This window comes from Hylobates moloch, unplaced genomic scaffold, assembly GCF_009828535.3.
Source record: "Hylobates moloch isolate HMO894 unplaced genomic scaffold, HMol_V3 SCAFFOLD_4, whole genome shotgun sequence".
Taxonomy (NCBI): Eukaryota; Metazoa; Chordata; class Mammalia; order Primates; family Hylobatidae; genus Hylobates; species Hylobates moloch.
This window is the reverse complement of record NW_026652279.1, coordinates 80377297-80395493: the sequence shown is the minus strand read 5'-3', so window position 1 is coordinate 80395493 and position 18197 is coordinate 80377297. Positions and strand designations below refer to the sequence as shown.

At 35.8% G+C, this 18197-nt stretch overlaps 1 protein-coding gene and 1 non-coding gene across 7 annotated transcripts in view; both read left to right on the top strand.

Moving 5' to 3' along the window:
* ROBO2 (roundabout guidance receptor 2) overlaps nt 1-18197 on the top strand; it is a 635780-nt gene that overhangs the window by 37257 nt on the left and 580326 nt on the right. The window lies entirely within an intron of this gene.
* On the top strand, nt 16488-16598 carry LOC116467648 (U6 spliceosomal RNA). The gene has a single exon (XR_004247864.1). It is a non-coding gene; the product is annotated as a U6 spliceosomal RNA (small nuclear RNA).

Here is an 18197-nt window from a genome sequence, read left to right as displayed (position 1 = left end):
AACCTCCACCTCCCGGGCTCAAATGATTCTCTTCCTCAGCCTCACGAGTAGCTGGGATTACAGGTGCCCACCACCATGCCCGACTGATTTTTGTATTTTTAGTAGAGATGGGGTTTCACCATGTTGGCCAGGGTGGTTTCAAACTCCTGACCTCAAATGATCCACCCGCCTCAGCCTCCCAAAGTGCTAGGATTACAGGTGTGAGCCACCGCACTTGGCTTACGTACTGCTATTTCTTATGGCATCTTAGTGGGACTTAAAAATTACTGTTCTTTGCTGAGGTAAGGAAATATTGGGAAAAAAAGAAAAAAAAAACAAAAGAAAACACAAAGGAGATATTAATAGTTTAAAACAGTTTGAAAACCTTGGGCACATTTTATTATCCTATAGTTTTATTTAGAAAGACTTATTGTCTTTCCATAATTTATTTTTAACTGTATCATAAAATATATAAATTCTGTATTTTCTCCTGCATTGATGGTTATTGTCCATTTTAGTGTGCTATCTTATGGTTTCTGCTTTGTTCTATGAAGACTCTAACTTTTTAGGGATTTAATTAGACTGACTCTTAAATTATAGCACCTAATTCAAATATTTAAAACTTCTTTGGGGAAGGAAGATATTTTACCATACATGGTACTAAAACATCTAACAGCAGTTTATGTTTTTTTTCTTTTTTCTTAAAGTTTGTGTTTTTAAGTGATGTTCTAAAATGCAAATAAAATAAGTAAAATGAGAGGAAAATAATTTTTTTCTGTTATTCCATAATTAATAAATTTTTCTCTCATTTTAAGCTATGTCTCACCAACCACCTATAAATTATTTCAAAATCAAATTATATGGAATCTTTACAAATGATTGCCTTAAAACTTGAATAAAACTGTTCAAATAAGGATTAGTTATAATTTCTAATAGAAATAATGTAGCATTTTGCATTATAAATAACTAAGTCATAACATACAGATAAATCTATATGAACTTTAATAATTTGCCCTAATTAAAGCTATAAGCTTGGCCTTACGGACAATTTTGAGTTTTGCGTGTGTGTTTTTTTTTTTTAAAATAAGTCAAAATTATGGGTTTTCAGTTTTGCCTTATGGATATCAGCAAACTGATACTGATTAGTGCAGATTTTGTTAAAGCTGCAGAAGCTAAAGTTTTTAAGGAAAGGATTAGATAAAGGGAACCTTCAAAGATGATACTGAAACAGCTCACTTCAACAAACTGGTACTCCTTATTGATAAATGTGCTGTCTCCTGAGCTAAATCTTAGGCAAAAAACCACAATGATGACATATAGCACGTGTGAAATATATATTCTTGCCTTTTGAAAAATAGAGCGCAAAAACTTTCAACTATGTTTTGAAAGCCTTGAGTACTGTGGATAATGACAGTTTCCTGTGCATCTATACAAGCTTTTAAAATCTCAGATTCCTCATCTATAAAACAGAGATCATTACACAAAGTTTGTGGTGAGAATGAAATAAAAGAATCTTGGTAAAGCACTGGTGTCTAAAAATTCAGTAAATTATAGCCATATTGATAATTTCTGTTGTTATTATTGGATATTATTATAGTATCATTGAAAGTGAATTGAACATATACCAGGGTACTGTGCTGGACATCAGAAATAAATTATTCCAGAAGAAACAAGATCTTTTAAATAATCAGAATTCTAGGACAATAATGGATAAACTAATTCTTGAGTTATTGTATACAAGTGACCAGCAAGCCTTGTCAATTCTAGCTTCAGTTAAAGTGTGTGATTGCTGGGGTGGGTCTTGGCACTGAGGCATGAAAGGTTAGAGCAGAAACCATTAGCTGGGACTGTGGTAAAATGGAAGCTGGGACCTTGGTCCATTGTCAGCTGGACTCTCCAGTCTTGTAGTCTTGTCTAGATTTTCAAGGGTTTTGTTTTTCAGAGTAGCATTGAGTCCTCTTGACTATTCGTATATACACACACACGTCTGTTCTTATCCATCAAGGTCTGTTCTTTGCTAGAACACAGGTGTGGAATAGACAGGGGTCTTTGAGTGTACTGGTGGCTAGCTGCGTAGAGAATCATTCCTGGATATTCTAGAATCTCTGCCAGTTTCTGTCTCTGCTTTCTCCTTGAGGCCAGGATTATGAAAGTGGGCTTTTAACCAATATTTTTACGATTTTAAGTCAATTTTGTGAGCCTCTTTGGCACTCAAGTCCACCCCCCAGCACGCTGTCTGGCATCTAGTATGCAGTAACTTTGTTTCAATAATTAATCACACTATTGATATCAGTGAGGTCACTGTTTTCACATAAGAGCCAATTAAAACTAATTTATTTACTACATTTTATTTCCACTCATATGGATACACCTCAATGCAGCACCTTAAATAATTATATTATTACAACTTAATTTGCCTGTTATTGAAAAGAAAAATATCATTGAGAAAATACACACTGCTTTTTAGCTTCTGAGCGGTTTATAAACATCCAGTTTAAAAACATATTTGAAAACTTACAACGTAAACAAAACAGTCTTAGCTTATATGTTTTAGCTGACACATGTTTTCCTGGGATACTTTGTCTCAAATACCCATCTAAGTATGATACATATGTGAATTCATTTTCTTCTCGTAACAGGGAGTAGGAGATATTATCGTCACCATTTTACACCAAGGTTCAGGAGTTAGCAATTTGCCCACAGTTACACAACCCCTGAGGCTGGTTCTCAAATTTCAGTCCAGAGTTCATGTTCTTCAGTGGCCCTGCCATACTGTCTTACGTTGACACGGTGCTTTGGCATTCAAAAAGTGCAGTTTACATGTCTGATCTCATTTCATCCTTAACATGGTATGTAGCAGCAGATGGAATTTTCAATCCACTTTACAGATGAAACAATTGAGACTCAGAGAGACAAAGTGTTCTAGTAGCAAATGTAAAATGGAATTGGGCCCAAAAGTTTTTGGTTTTATTCATTGAGTGGTGTGTGTCACTGGCTGTCTTAGGGCTGAAATAGAAATGGATCGGGGCGTCCCACACCCTGCAACTCAGCAGAGCTACCAGTTTCCCACAGCCCTTTGATTTCTGCAGCTGAGTTTCTCTGGTTATGTTGAACACTCAGTGACCTGGCCACTTGTCTTTTATATCTTACTCTTGTCAGAATTGTAGAAATAGTTTCTATATTTAATTATTTTATTTACTTATTTATTGATTGTGAGACAGAGTCTCGCTCTGTCACCCAGGCTGGAGTGCAGTGGCACGATCTCGGCTCACTGCAGCCTCCACCTCCTGAGTTTAAGGGCTTCTCCAGCTTCAGCCTCCTGAGTAGCTGGGATTACAGGTGCACACCATCATGCCCGGCCAGTTTTTGTATTTTTAGTAGAGATGAAGTTTCACCTTGTTGGCCAGGCTGGTCTTGAACTCCTGACCTCAGGCGATCCACCCACCTCGGCCTCCAAAGTGCTGGGATTACACTCGTGAGCCACGGCACCCAGCCCTATATTTAATTATGTAATCCAACTATTAATCCTTTGTGTTATGCTTTATGAAGGAACTTTGATGTTTCTGTTTCATAATGTTAATGAGACTGACTTTACAGGTATCCTTCATTCCAAGATAGACTAGATTTAATGATTTTTCTTGGCTAGCCTTCCAGGTTTTTCCTAACAACAAAGGTCTTCCTGAGGCCAATTCATCATGTGGCTACATTGAATAAGTGAATATTTCTATTTGATGGTGACTTCGAATTTGAAAAAAAAAACCCCACAAAACTTTTAAGTATAATCAAGATCTACTGTATAAGAAGTATGGCCATAAGTTAATGAAAGCAACCTCGTAAGTCTCATGTGAAAGTAGTTTACCATAATGTTTGCCTTTATATGTTCTTAGTCCCTTCTTTGTTAATTTATTTTTGCTAATTACTGTGTCCTCGTAATGATGTTCATTCCACAGGTAGTGCCGTCCAGTTTGCTTATAGGGGAATGTTGAATCTGTGACCTTAATTATGGATCACAGTGGAACTTCTATGAAAGTGAATGTCAGTGCTAGCCAGGGGCTGTGTTGTTTATATCACATAGGCTCAAGTGAATAAATTAGCACATCGTTCTGAAATTCAGAAGCTGCTTTTAAGAACATATTGATGAACCAAAGTTGGGTCTCAATATGACTTTGTGGTTATTAGACAAACTCTTTTAATTACGTAGAGTACAGAGGGTAGCTTGTTCCATCATACAGTGTTTAATATTCTCGCTCCGTGTTTGTGAACTGAAACAAAAGATAGATTGAATTGTAAACCTCACTTGACAAATGAGCACGTTTTGCTTTCTTCCTGTATTTTTCTTCTCTTGGCTTTTGTGTCCTGTGTTTTTTCCCAAGCAGTGTTATGCAAATGAACCAATTAATGGTAGATGAAATGGTCTTCCTACCTCGCTGTGTCTGTAACTAGAAGGACAACACCGTAAGTCACGTACCTATTCAGTGGGTTCTATAGGCCACTGCGAGGGTCTGATTAGCTTGACTGTGGAAGACAATCGCAGAGGCATCTGCTTGGTTAATTTTGAGAGAAAATTTACCAGATGGAGGCTGAAGATTTAAGTGATTAGAAGGTAGTAGATTGGAATACAAATTGGATTAAAAGAAATTAGATTGATATAAATCGAATTGAGTCACAACAGTTTGTGTTGTTCGTACCAAGGGCCAGTGGATTATGGGAGAAGCAGATGCTCCAATGAGATAGGAATTAATGTGGCTTTGACAGTCCATCTGCGAAGGTCTGAATATCGAGTACATCCCTAATCTCTCTCTCCATTTATCAATGCCATAATGTTAATTAGTACTTCATTCATTAAGTTACTTACAGGAGAAAAAAATCTCACCCCTATCCCCTCTCTGCTCGAGAATTTGTTATTCTGCCAAGAACTGGAAAGCTCTCTTCAGCTGAGCTAGCTACAGTTGACGGTAAGGGTAGACCTGTGTCCTTTTCCCAATGCATACAACTGCCTTTGGTATGAATGCAGAAAGCTTGAAAACATTTGCTTATGTATTTCTCTTCATAAATTTATAGTATTTGGAGGCTTACATTATTGCTTAAGCATTATTCCACTAGAAAGGAGTGGATATATTAATTGGATTATGTAATTATGTATATTTTACATTATGGTTTTTATAAGGTATTCACTGGAGTTGCCTGTTTTGTTTAATGGCTCAAGTATTTGACATTAATATTGAGTGATATTTTTCCTCCTTGAGGAGAAAAATGAGAAAAATTTTGTTCTCATGGTTCTATGTGTTTATACTCACGTGCATGTGTGTTGTGTATTTGATAGCTATGGGCTAGTTGATTAGATTATGGAAAATTACAGGTTACTGACATGATCATATATTTTGATATCCAGTGTTTGGCTCTGATTGTTAAATAAAAAAAGTTTATTTAAATGAAATAAAATGAAAATAAACACATCATTGTAAATGCTTGTACTTATATTGGGAATTTGATTCTTTACAATCCAAGGGGCATTGACACAAGAGTCTCATTATTACGCCATTGGCCACAGCAGTGAAATTCAGCAGAAGGCAGTTCTGTCTTGGATGCCATCCAAAGGAACTGAGCCAGTGGAGATCCAAAGGTGATCTCACCTCTGAGGCAGCTTGAGAGTGTGCACTCTAAGGATAGCCATGAAGAAATGCCCCTGTGTATTCAGAACAATCAGGCAAATACAACTTCTGGAGACTAACGTGATGAGCTGGGCAAAAATGGAACATCAAATCCTGTGATGCAAGAAGCATATCATTAAAGGTTGTGCCAAGTCATTCAGAAATAATCGTGATACAGGCAAGTGTGGGCTGCCTGCCAGTGTGTGAGCATGAAGAATTTCTATTTTTGTTATGTTGAAGGGAGGCAGTGGCTTGTGCAAAAGTGTGTTAAGTATTGTAACATTCTTAGTTTATTGAAGAAAATTCTATGAGCAATGAGCTCTTCAGGCAATGTGCTTAATGTAGAATGCTATATAGCTATAAATGGAGATATAGACACAGATACATATGGCTGTTCCTTATTCAGGCTGACCTGGAATTCTCCTGCATCCTCCCCAAACTCCAATGCTTGGGTGGTTTTTGTAATCACTCTTAAGATTGGCTAAAGAATCCAGTGCTTTAAAATTCCCCATACCTTCACTTCAGAAGTAGAAATAACCTGCCCTCCAGGAACCAAGACTGAAGCTGAGGTCTGTAAGAATCCAGATTCTATGCACACCAACGGCATAGGCCCTATATTTAAAAACAATGCATAGCGGATGTTTCTAATTGTATACTAATTGATATAACTTGGTCATAATAAGACACCGTTTTAAGCTATATTCCAACAAAATGTAAAAAGAGGGAAAAACACTAACAGATTAGCCTGCGAAGTATAAAGTATAAAGCAGAATCACTTGTTGTAGTAAAGAAAAATTGCTAACATTTGTTATTGCCATTGTGATAGTGATTAAGTACCATCTAAAATAATTTAGCATTCAGAGGTCACTCCTGGTTCCTGTTTTGACACTTCAGTTTTCAGCCTAGTTGTCAGTTGTCTAATTGGTGGTGCTTGTCTTGTTCATTAAGAAACATCAGTACATCAAGGTGGTGCTTACTGAGCCTGGCAAAGTCATAGATTATGCCCTTATCCCTGCCTCTGTTTCTGTGACTGATCATTGGGTATTTAATACCTTTTTTAGGCCCTATGAGGATAATTAAAGAAATTAGTTGGTTGTAAACTAATGATAACAGGGATATAATCTCCCCATTTCCTGATTGTTGATGAACTTTAGACTGTTGATATAGTTCTCCTGTGAAACATACCAACAGATATATTAATTAACAGATATATATATATATACACACACACACACACACTCATATTTACAATTTCTTTCAGGGTTTGGTACTAGTTGATTCAAATGCTACATAGTATACACACAATAGTGTATTGTATGTACACTCTAGTATGTACAAATGTACTTGTGATGAGTGAATGTGTATTCATGCTACTACACTTAAAACATTTTTTTTTTTTTTGGCTAATCTCGCAAGGAATGTCCAGAGATTAAATTAAGGCCCCTATTTAATAGGAGATTCTTTAAAAAATGTATACAGTATTTAAATGTACTCACACCAAATGGGAAAAAAATCAGCCAGATTATATCAATGCCTCCATCGTCATTTCGGGATTCATATCTGAAGCAGTTGGCCCATGGACCTGATTTCAATATGGGCAGTTTAGATACATATGTCAGGCACAAGCTACTTTGATGAAACAGAGAACTCTGCATCTCTTTTTTCCCCCCTGCAGTCAGTGTATTTTTTCAAATTTTCAGTAAACTCAAAAAATGAGAAACACAGCCAAGTTCTAGTATAGTAAGTGATGTTCTGGCACCTTTGACTGTAAATCAGTGTCACAAAGACCTCATGGCAGCCTGAGTAAATTCTCTCCAAATAAACGCTGAGCCCCAGCATGGAGGTTCAGAGTTTTATACTTCATCGTAAGACTCATGAGGCAAAATAATTCTGGATGCATGAGATGGACTTAGGGAAGTCCCAATTTATAAGTCAATTTGATGAATAAGTAGATTTCTTCTGGCCAAGGGAGTATAAAAATTTAGAAAACATAAAAGTTTGAGATTTGCCTGGCCAACCTACTTTGTGTTTGTTTGAAGAAAAGCAATCACTAACTGTTCCAAAATCCATGTGCATTTTTTTCTAGGAATGGAGTGATGAGGAAAGGGAAAGAACATATCTGGAAGAGAGAAACGATGAGGCATTTAGAATGATGATAGTGTGAAATTATGTCGAGAGAGACAGATGGTGACTGTGGAACTGAGAGGCAGTTAGTTCCAGACACAAACCTGGAGAAAGAAGGAAGAATCTACAGAAATATATGCCCACGTGATTATGATAGAAATGGAAGAGTTAAACCCCACCATCGGGATTGTGAGCATTAGGGACCTGGAGAAAGATGGAGTTATGTCAGGAAGGAGAGATGATGAAATATGGGACAAGGAGAGAGGTGAGGGTTTCATTCTGAGATAGATGGACCTTGAGCTGATGACTGAGCATTCAGATGGACACTCGAACAAAGCCTAGAGCATTCCTTAGCTGCAGATACTAAACTCACATTTGGCTATTGTTGTCATAGAGATAATACCTGAACACTATGAGAGGGAATGAATTCTCTGTGGAATGAGTGAATTATCTTCATTGAAGAGAAGAGTAGACATCTAAGGCATACATACCTTGGGAGGTGTTAACTATTGGGTCAGAAATTATTAGACAATTCAAACTTCTAGTTCACTAGTTTACGTAAAACTCAAATATTTTTTTCTGTTTATAATGGAAATTCATAACAAAAGTAACCAGTAATAATGTTCTTTTTAAAAAAATTTCGACAGCAGTGAGCGCATCACTAAAACACTAAAATTCAGTTATTGCCTCATTTTGAAAGTGGGAAAAATTACATGGAATATTAGGCAAACATCATTATACTCTTAACATTTGTATACTTTTCATTTTCTTCCAGATTTGCAGTTGCTGGTTGTTTATAAGATCCAACTTATCAGAGTTTGATATATTGAATATTTGATGGTAAAGGCAACTTCCTACATTTTAAAAATGCCACCCTGTTCAAAGCTATCATTGTTCTTGTGTTTCACAAAACTTATCACTTGATATTTTTATACCTCTGCCTGTCAGCATTTTTCTTTCCTTTTAGCATAATCCAGAATAATTCTGTGTTCCACTCTTGTGCTTTGTGACAAGAAAGCATTGCATTTCGAGAGTGGCTGGCTGGAGGTTAATTCCATGTCCGCATGGTAATAACCTGGGAAACCTGGGGATGATCAGTTTCATTTGATCCCTCCTCTGATAAGGCTTCAAAGTAAATGGGCTGAGTGGAAAACAAGATTATTCCATAACTTTTCTAGAAGCTGCAGATGTTTTTTGAGAGACTCAAGGAATTGAGACTCATATATTTTAGTGAAACATAATTCAAGCAGAAAAAGATCATTTGAAAACGTTTATAGCACTCACATTTGCTGCTCTTCTCCATTCAGCAGAAAAATAAGCTCTTTTTTTCTCTGTGCACACAGAATCTTTTAACTGAAAATTACACTCAGTATTTGTGTTGCAGCAGTGATGTTATCTGCTGGTCATTTTGCTCTGAAACAGAAGACATCTCCTGAAAGGAAATTTAAAGTTTTATTAAATCGGTCACTAAAAAGGCATCCGTAGATATCATAAATAGACACAAATGAAGAGAAAGTAGATCCCCAAATGAAAAGTATCCTGATCATTAAAGTAACTTATATCTTTATCTACTAAAGTAACTCAAGTTTGCAATCTAAATGTAACCACTTTGCATAGCCTTACTACAGTTGTCACATCAAAATTGTTACGATTGGCCAAATAAAACTGGAGAAAATATTTTTATTAAAGACGTAAATTTATACTTATTTATTATTTTAATGCATTGCATAAAGTGAAGGCAAAATACAAACTCCAAAATTTTCTATAAGATTCTATAATTTTGTAAACAGAGCTTATTCCAAATTTTAGAGCTATTTGCAACTGATAAAACATAGCCTCTTTTTCAAGCTATTTTATGTCACAAATCTTATCTAAGGTGTTTTTGGTGGAGTAAAGACTTAACAATTTAGGTGTATATCCTGCAAATACCCCTGAAGAAATATGATGCTGTCACTTCTGTTCAGTTTGGTCAACTGTGAAAATCCATTCATTCTCAGTATGGTACAAAGACAGAGCCATAAGCCCGAGTTGTATTTGGATACCTTTATAAGCCTCCTTTGTTTCCAAGACACAAACTTTAGGAAAGATTTCCAAAAGCCATTGTACAGTATTAAGCCAACTCGGTTATGGCCATTTCCAGCATCCAAGAGGAAACCTTTCTTTTCATCTTTGGGATCACTCTACTCACTTTTGACTTGGGCCTTTTATTTAAAGATACACAATTTCATAAAGGTGTCATTTAGAAATTTCTAGGAAAAGTTACTGCTTTTAAAGGACGAGAATGATTTTGTTTTGACCATCTCTTGAAACTACTGGTAAAAGTCCGTTTCAGATAATATTCTGATAATATTCCCATTCCTGTCATGTCATTTAAGTCATGTTGTTGTACCCTCAATAAAGTTTATTTAATATCCCTTAGTTCTCTCTAAACTTATAATGGAAAAGCAACCAAAAAAATCAATAGATGCTTCCTATGCATTAATCATGGAGTCATTCCAAGATTCTTATAATGAAAAATAAACAGTGTTGGTATATATTTCAGTAAAATAGTTTAGAGGGACACAGAGTTATTAGGCATCAACATTTGCTTTAAAAAGGCCATATCTTATAGATTGTGGTTCATTGTTTTTAAGGGGGTTACAGACTCCTTTGAGTTTAGAGACAGAGGTGATACTAATAAAAGAGTTATACATTATAATAATGCTTATACTAGTAGGGAACATTTATTGAGTGCTCGCTGTGTACTCAGCACATGGAAAAATCTCATTCAATCTTCTCAGCAATGTTATTCGACTGATACTGCTATGTTTTATAGATAGGGAAACAAGATGGAGAGAAGGTAAGACATTTGCCTGAGTTCACACTTCTTTTCAGCATTTGAACAAGAGAAATTTCAAGTCAGTCCTCTTACTGACAGATGATTTATATTAACTACCAAAAATATACTTTATCATTTCTTAAAAAGGAACATGCACGTATCTGCACAAAATTTTGCATCCATTGCCTGGGGTACCATCCCTTACCTCCATTCCACATAAACCAATCCATGATTTATGAATCACATTTTTACAAATAATGGAGTAATGCAATGAGATTTGCATCTTAGGCCAAGTTCTGTAGTAGATGAATGTTGATTAGAAATGAACAAGCCTAAAATCAGTCATTATGTGCATCCCTTGGACATGATGCAACTAACGCATTTGGCGCTTGAAAGCTATAATTTTTTTGGTCGTGATTTAGCCATTATTCCTTTAAGAAACTATTGGATTGTAATCTTGTTTTCCATCTGTCTTTTAAAAATCCTTTATATACTTATATAGCAAAAGAAGTTTGTCTGAAATTTCAAGTAGGATCATTGAATCTCAATTTAACTTTATTATGAAATATTTTGGGGTACAGGAAAATTTATCAAGAGTTCCTGACAAATGTATTAACTAAGTATTTAACAAAGCTTAGCACATGCATGCGTAAAGTGTCATTGCTGGTGTGAATGGTGTTTTTTAGACATCGACACTGGGTCTTTTGGCATCTTCAGTTACTAAGATTAATGCTACTGCTGCAGAATTTTCAGAATATAGAAATAGAAGGAAATATAATAGAAGGTCAAAATGATATCACTCCATTCAGAGTTTATTTAAGTGGAATCCCCTTTTCTGGAGACAGACTCATAGTCTTCATTAAATAAATGCCAATGGTTCTTAGAAAATTAAACATTATTAGACAATTTAATGATTTTTGAGATTGTTTCATTGCATCACCTTTTGTAAAGCCAAATGTAATTTTAAACCACATCAGAATATTATAAATGTGATAATAAGAAGCCAGATTTTAAAGCTGTCTTCCTGGAATAGGGATTGTTTTTGTCGTTGTAAGGTAAATCTGCATAAGCCATGAAAACCTCTGATTGGGCAGTAAATCACACTTAAAGAATACCTTCAACCATGTAAGATGTAGCAAATTGATTTGAAATAGCAGTGGATGAATATCCAGGTTAATAAATTGGCTCCTCACTGAATTGTTGGAAATGAATTTATAAAGTAGAAGAGTAATTTGTTATTTCTCAAGAGGAAAATCACCCCTAACAGTTTTCTAGAAACCTTCACATTAGGAGTTTCAAAATTTATCTTCGATATTATATATACGTGTGTGTGTGTGTGTGTGTGTGTGTGTATATATATATATACACACATATATACATGTATCTGTGTGTACATATACATATGTGTGTATGTGTATACATGTATATATACAAATATGTATGTATTCATGGAGTCATAGGAATGTTGTATATACACACACACACATATATAGATGCACACATATATATACACACACATAAATAAGAATATATATATTTCTATTTGTATCTTCATATATATATTCTTATTTGTCCACCTTTGGTTTGATAGCCTTCAGCTTCTGACTCTAACTTACACAAACCAAGCCTGCGCTCCCCGCGGGTGCTGAGGCTCTACCTGTCACTGGGGCCCACTTGCTCAGTCAGTGGCTCAATTTTGGTGTGGGCAGCCAGAAAATTGAATAGCATTTTAAAAATGTGATTAAGACTTAGCTGATAAAGGCACTGAATAACATGCGGTAGTGGAGGAAAAAAACAGGGGAAAAGTGTCCTAATTTTCATATTTTTGGCAATTTCTGTTAATGGTAGATAAGTAAAGACCTGAAATACAATTGTGAAATTCAGTTTGAAAGTTTTATGAATCTGTGTTACTTACCTTCACCTGAAAGATCAACTCATTCACCCTAATTAAGGAAGAAAATTTTAAAGATCTTTGCTGAATGCTGAAGGTTTTATTTTATATAATTAGTGACATATCTATTTATTTGTTACATTTTATTTTAAGTTCTGGGATACATATGCAGAATGTACAGGTTTGTTACATAGGTAAATGTGTGCCATGGTGATTTGCTGCACCTGTCAATCCATCACTTAGGTATTAACCCCGTAAGCATTAGCTATTTATTCTGATGCTATCACTCCACACACTGCCCCCGACAGACCCCAGTGTGTGGACATATTTATTTTTAAGATACCTATCCAATATAGCCAGTCAGTCTTTGGTTAAAATGATTTGTAGAGTGATGCATTTACTGACAATGTGGATAAATTATATAGAAATTTAGAAATAAATTTCTAAGCTATGTTTTCAGTCTTTTAAATCATTGTTAACTTTTGGAGGGTTTTCTAAGAATTCATGTGATATCCATTGCTTTTGACAGCAGATACAAGACCTACAAAGGCCAACTTTTGTAATCTATACATTTATCAAAAGTATGAACAGTAATCTAAAGTGTGTATTTTTAAAAATATGTACCGTGTGTTCATAAATTTAAACTGCTACTCATTATGCTTTCTTTTAGGTATGTCTGCTAAGATATCATTAATGTGACAGCCATAAAGAGTGTGATCGTGCTACAGAACAATGAGACTGTAGCAATTTACTCTTCCACTTACCAATTTTGGGATGAATAAATAGTACAGAAAACCAGTTTAGGTAATTGCTTAAGGTGATATAACTAACTATATATTCGTCCAGATAAAAAGCCAAACAAAAAACAACTGAAATCTAGTGCTTGGGATTTTCTAATAATATTTTAGACTTCTAAAATTTGGGTAAGAAGAAGAGGTGATAGAGAAGAAAATGTCATCCTGAAAACAGAGCTTGGACCCACAGCTAAGACAAGTGTATCCTTCTAGTTTTGGTTGTGAGGAAGAAACTGCAGTTCTTTAGTACTCCATTTTTCCTCCTCATCTATGAAATAAGGGCTTGTAAAACGACCTCTGATAGCTTCATCTTCTGTTTTCTGGATCTGGAAAGCGAGGTCACAGAGATATTGCAGGGTGCTGTTTTGTACAACTGGAAACTTTCAGAATCGAGGCTGCCTGTTGAGTTTGACAAACTTCTATCCTTATCAGTTCCCTTTCACACTATCAGCCCTTTAGTTTTAGGACACTGAAAAGTTATTTTGAAATTTTCTAAAAAATAGGTAGTATTTTTAGGTCTCAATTTTGATTTTGTTTCAAATTTAGACTTATTAACATGGCACTGCTGTGCTTCCAGAAGGAATAGTAATCTTATAAATTTATTTAGGCCAATGGCAAATTAGGAAACCCCCTGAGAGAGTTTTAGTAAAGTTCAAATGGATAAAATGGCCTTCATGTTTTCCAAATATTGACCTTCTCACCATATCCTACCACATCATTGGACCGCTAGAAAAAAAAAAAGTTATCTCATAATAATTTTCTATTCCCTCCTCCCTCATAAACAAAGTAAGCTGGAATTTAATCATCATGAAGAATTCAAGGATGAAAAAGTTGTTATGGACAGACTTGATGGATTGATGGAATGATTCATTAATTCCATTTCATTGCAAATTACCTTAGCTCACTAATCAATGTAGATAGCATTTGCAGTGGCAATGAGATATGTTTCTTTCAGTGAAGGAAATTTTGAATTGGATATATTTTTGACTAACGATAAATAGTAACAACTAATTCTTTGGAAATCTACTGTAAAGCTATCAGCCTGGTCCAGCTAAAATATATCAAGCAATAAAACATTAATGTCAGAATCATCCTCAGCAAAGATAAACTATTGTCAATGGGATTATAGAGTTTTATGGGCTAAATTTTGGAAATAAATTTTGGAGTTGGAGTATTTGTCATGGTTTGCAGGAGGAGAAAAAATATTACACACAATACTTACTACCCATCCTGGTGATCCATATATATGATTTATTTTAATCTTCTAAACCACCCTTTTTATTTATTTATTTATTTATTTATTTATTTATTTATTTATTTATTTATTTTTTTGAGACAGAGTCTCGCTCTGTCACCCAGGCTGGAGTGCAGTGGCGCAATCTCGGCTCACTGCAAACTCCGCCTCCCGGGTTCAAGCGATTCTCCTGCCTCAGCCTCCCGAGTAGCTGGGACTACAGGCACCCGCCACCATGCCCGGATATTTTTTTTTGTATTTTTAGTAGAGACGAGGTTTCACCGTGTTAGCCAGGATGGTCTCGATCTCCTAACCTTGTGATCTGCCCGCCTTGGCCTCCCAAAGTGCTGGGATTACAGGCGTAAGCCACAGCGCCCGGCCTAAACCACTCTTTATAGCATTGATGTCCTGATCTACCTGTTACAAATGAGGCATGAATGTTAACTGATCAATAACCTGTGTTCTTTATTTGTACCACACTGCCTCCTTCCTGTTGTGCTGTGTCAGGGAACCTTCACCTTCTCGTGTAGTGCTACTGTATCTCTCATATCAGCAGGTGGCTCTGATCACATTCAGAATTGAAGTAATCCTGGAGAATCTTCCTAGGTTAATTCTATTTATATCATTTTGGGGATCAATATTTTGTTAAAACAGGCATAGTTATGGCTAGAACATACTGTTACATACTTTTTTTTTTTTTTTTGAGACGGGGTCTTGCTCTGTGGCCCAGGCTGGAGTGCAGTGGCGCGATCTCGGCTCACTGCAAGCTCCGCCTCCCGGGTTCACCCCGTTCTGCCTCAGCCTCCCGAGTAGCTGGGACTACAGGCGCTGCCACCACGCCCGGCTAATTTTTTGTATTTTTAGTAGAGACGGGGTTTCACCGAGTTAGCCAGGATGGTCTCGATCTCCTGACCTCGTGATCCGCCCGCCTTGGCCTATACATTTTTAAGAGAGAAAAATGAGCACAGCACAGAAATTTTGCTGGAGGAAGTATATTTCACACTCTATCCCTAATTTGCCGAGAATTTCTTCTGCCCTCAGAAAAAATTGGAACAGTTTGAAATACATTGCTTGACTTGTGGAGGGACTAATAGTTGATAGGGATCTCCAGTTTGTAAAAGAAAAATAAAACTTGGTTCAAGGAAATACTATACTCCAACTCAATGAGGCAGAAACATTTACTCTGTAACACATGAAATGAAACCAACAGGTATTCTAGGTGCATTTTCATCTTTTATTATACACGTGATTGAAATCTCTTCCTGAAAACAAATGTTCTCTGGCACTCACTGCGAATGAGTGGTTACTGACTAAAGAAAACTAAACTATATTCATGAGTTATAATTTATACATCACCTTCAAAAATTTGAAGTGCTAATATACCACTCAATTTTGTAAAATATCAAATATTTTATCAAAAATCGTTACAAAATCATTGAGAGTCTCTGAGAAGCAGAAATAATCCATTATGCAAATTAAGGTGCATCTGCATCTGGCTGACGAACTTGATAATGCTGTGGAATGCTACATCTAGCCAGGTCTAAGTGTGTGATCTTCTGGTAAGCATGGAAAAAATGCAGCTTCTTGGAACTTTTCACTGATAATTTCTGATGCACCTTGCTCATTATGGAGACTAAGAATCTGGTGGCCAGGTAAGGTGGCTCATGCCTGTAATCCCAGCACTTCTGGAAGCCGAAGCAGGAGGCTCACTTGAGGCCAGGGGTTTGAGACCATCCTGGCCAATATGACTAAAATCCGTCTCTACTAATAATACAAAAAATTAGCCAGGTGTGGTGGTGTGTGCCTGTGGTCCCAGCTACACAGGAGTCTGAAGCACGAAAATCGCTTCAACCTGGGAGACGGAGGTTGCAGTGAGCCAAGATCGTACCACTGCCCTCCAGCTTGAGCGACAGAGTGAGTCTCTGTCTCAAAATAAATAAATAAATAAATAAAATAAAATAAATAAAAAGAATCTGTATTTTAAAGAAATATCTTAGTGCTCACTTTGGCAGCACATATGTATACCAAAATTGGAGCAATACAGAGAAGATTAGCATGGTCCCTGGGCCAGGATGATGTGCAAATTCATGAAGCATTAGAAAAAAAAAATCCCATGTGATTCTAATGCAGGCAGTCTGAGAATCAGGCTTTGAAAAACGAGGAAAATGTTTTCTGCTGAAATTATGACTAGTGACATTCATGTGATACATTTTATTGAAATCAACCTTAGAAGAGGGCTTTGGAATTGGCCTAGATGCCATGTGCATTCTTTACTTGGTCCTCCATTCATTTCTAAAGAAGCCTGGCGCATTTTGGATTAAAGGTCATGAGTTCTCATTCTGCTTCTCCTATCTATTCTTATGGACAATTTACATGACAATTTCACAACTTACTTTCTTGGACAGTAAAAATAAACATTTGGATGTTCATCTTTAGGACCCTCTGACCAATTTTTGTTATCTTTATCATTATAAAAGAGAGAAGGAATGTATATATATGTTTATATATTATTAATATATATTATTTTAATTAAATATATATTTTATTAATATATATTATAATATATATAAACTTTATATATAATATACTAATAATATATAAATTTATGTATATTTTAATAATACATATTATTTTAATTAAAACTTGACTGATTGCCCAATTAATAATTGAGATATAAAAAGATGCCAGACATATCAGCCACAAACAAAATTAGAATTGTAGATGGTTATTTTCATACATCACTTCGCATATCTGTTCAAATAGGAGTCTTTGAATAAATTCTCATTATATGGGCAATAATAACATTGCTGTCAAACTAATTTTCATTTGAAATCTGTAGAAGAGATATTTATAAATTTATAAAATAAATTTAAATTAAAAATGAACTTTGTAATGGAAAATGATAATCAGGGACTCTTGAGCAGGGTGGGCAAACCTTAGTAAATATTTCAAGCTTCACAGGCTGTGTAAGTTTTCTTTGTTACCACTTCCTCCTCCTCATCCCCCTTCTCTTCCCTCTCCTCCTCCTCTTCTTTTAAAAACATTGTTGGCTCAGAGCCATAGAAAAACTGGTGTGAGCAGTGCTTATCAGATGGTATTGTGCATGCAAATACCTGATGAAGAGAGGGGAATCTTGTTAAAACACAGATTCAGATTTCAGATATGTGGGTTTGGGCCTAAGAGCCTCTATTTCTAATACACCTTTCGATCATGCTTTTGTTGCTAGTTGAGGGGCTCACACTTTAGATATCCAAAGTGTTGAGGTTGAGCTGTTTCATGACACTTCATGTGATGAACAACCCCCACTCCCCCTTACTATTCTGTTCTCAGTCCCCATTGAGTTTTGCTGACAACTCAGCTTTATTTTTTGACCAAATAATGGAGTTGTTTTAGCCAATAACACAGAATACCCAGTAGTTTAGTGCTCCTTGATAATCTTAAAGGCCTAACATCTTTGGGAATATGATGAAAGCTACACCCCCCACCCCACACCACCACTACCGCCTCCCCTTTACACAATAATATTCATTTCCACACACAGTTTTAAGGAATCCAAGGACTTACGCATTGGATCCATCTTAAAGACCACTGCTATTGTTATGTAATGTCTGAATTTAAGAAAGCTCAAAATTAATCCCCATATTTTTAATAACACCATAAAACTTAGATTGTAAAGCTGTATTTTTGTATATCTATGTCTATCTAA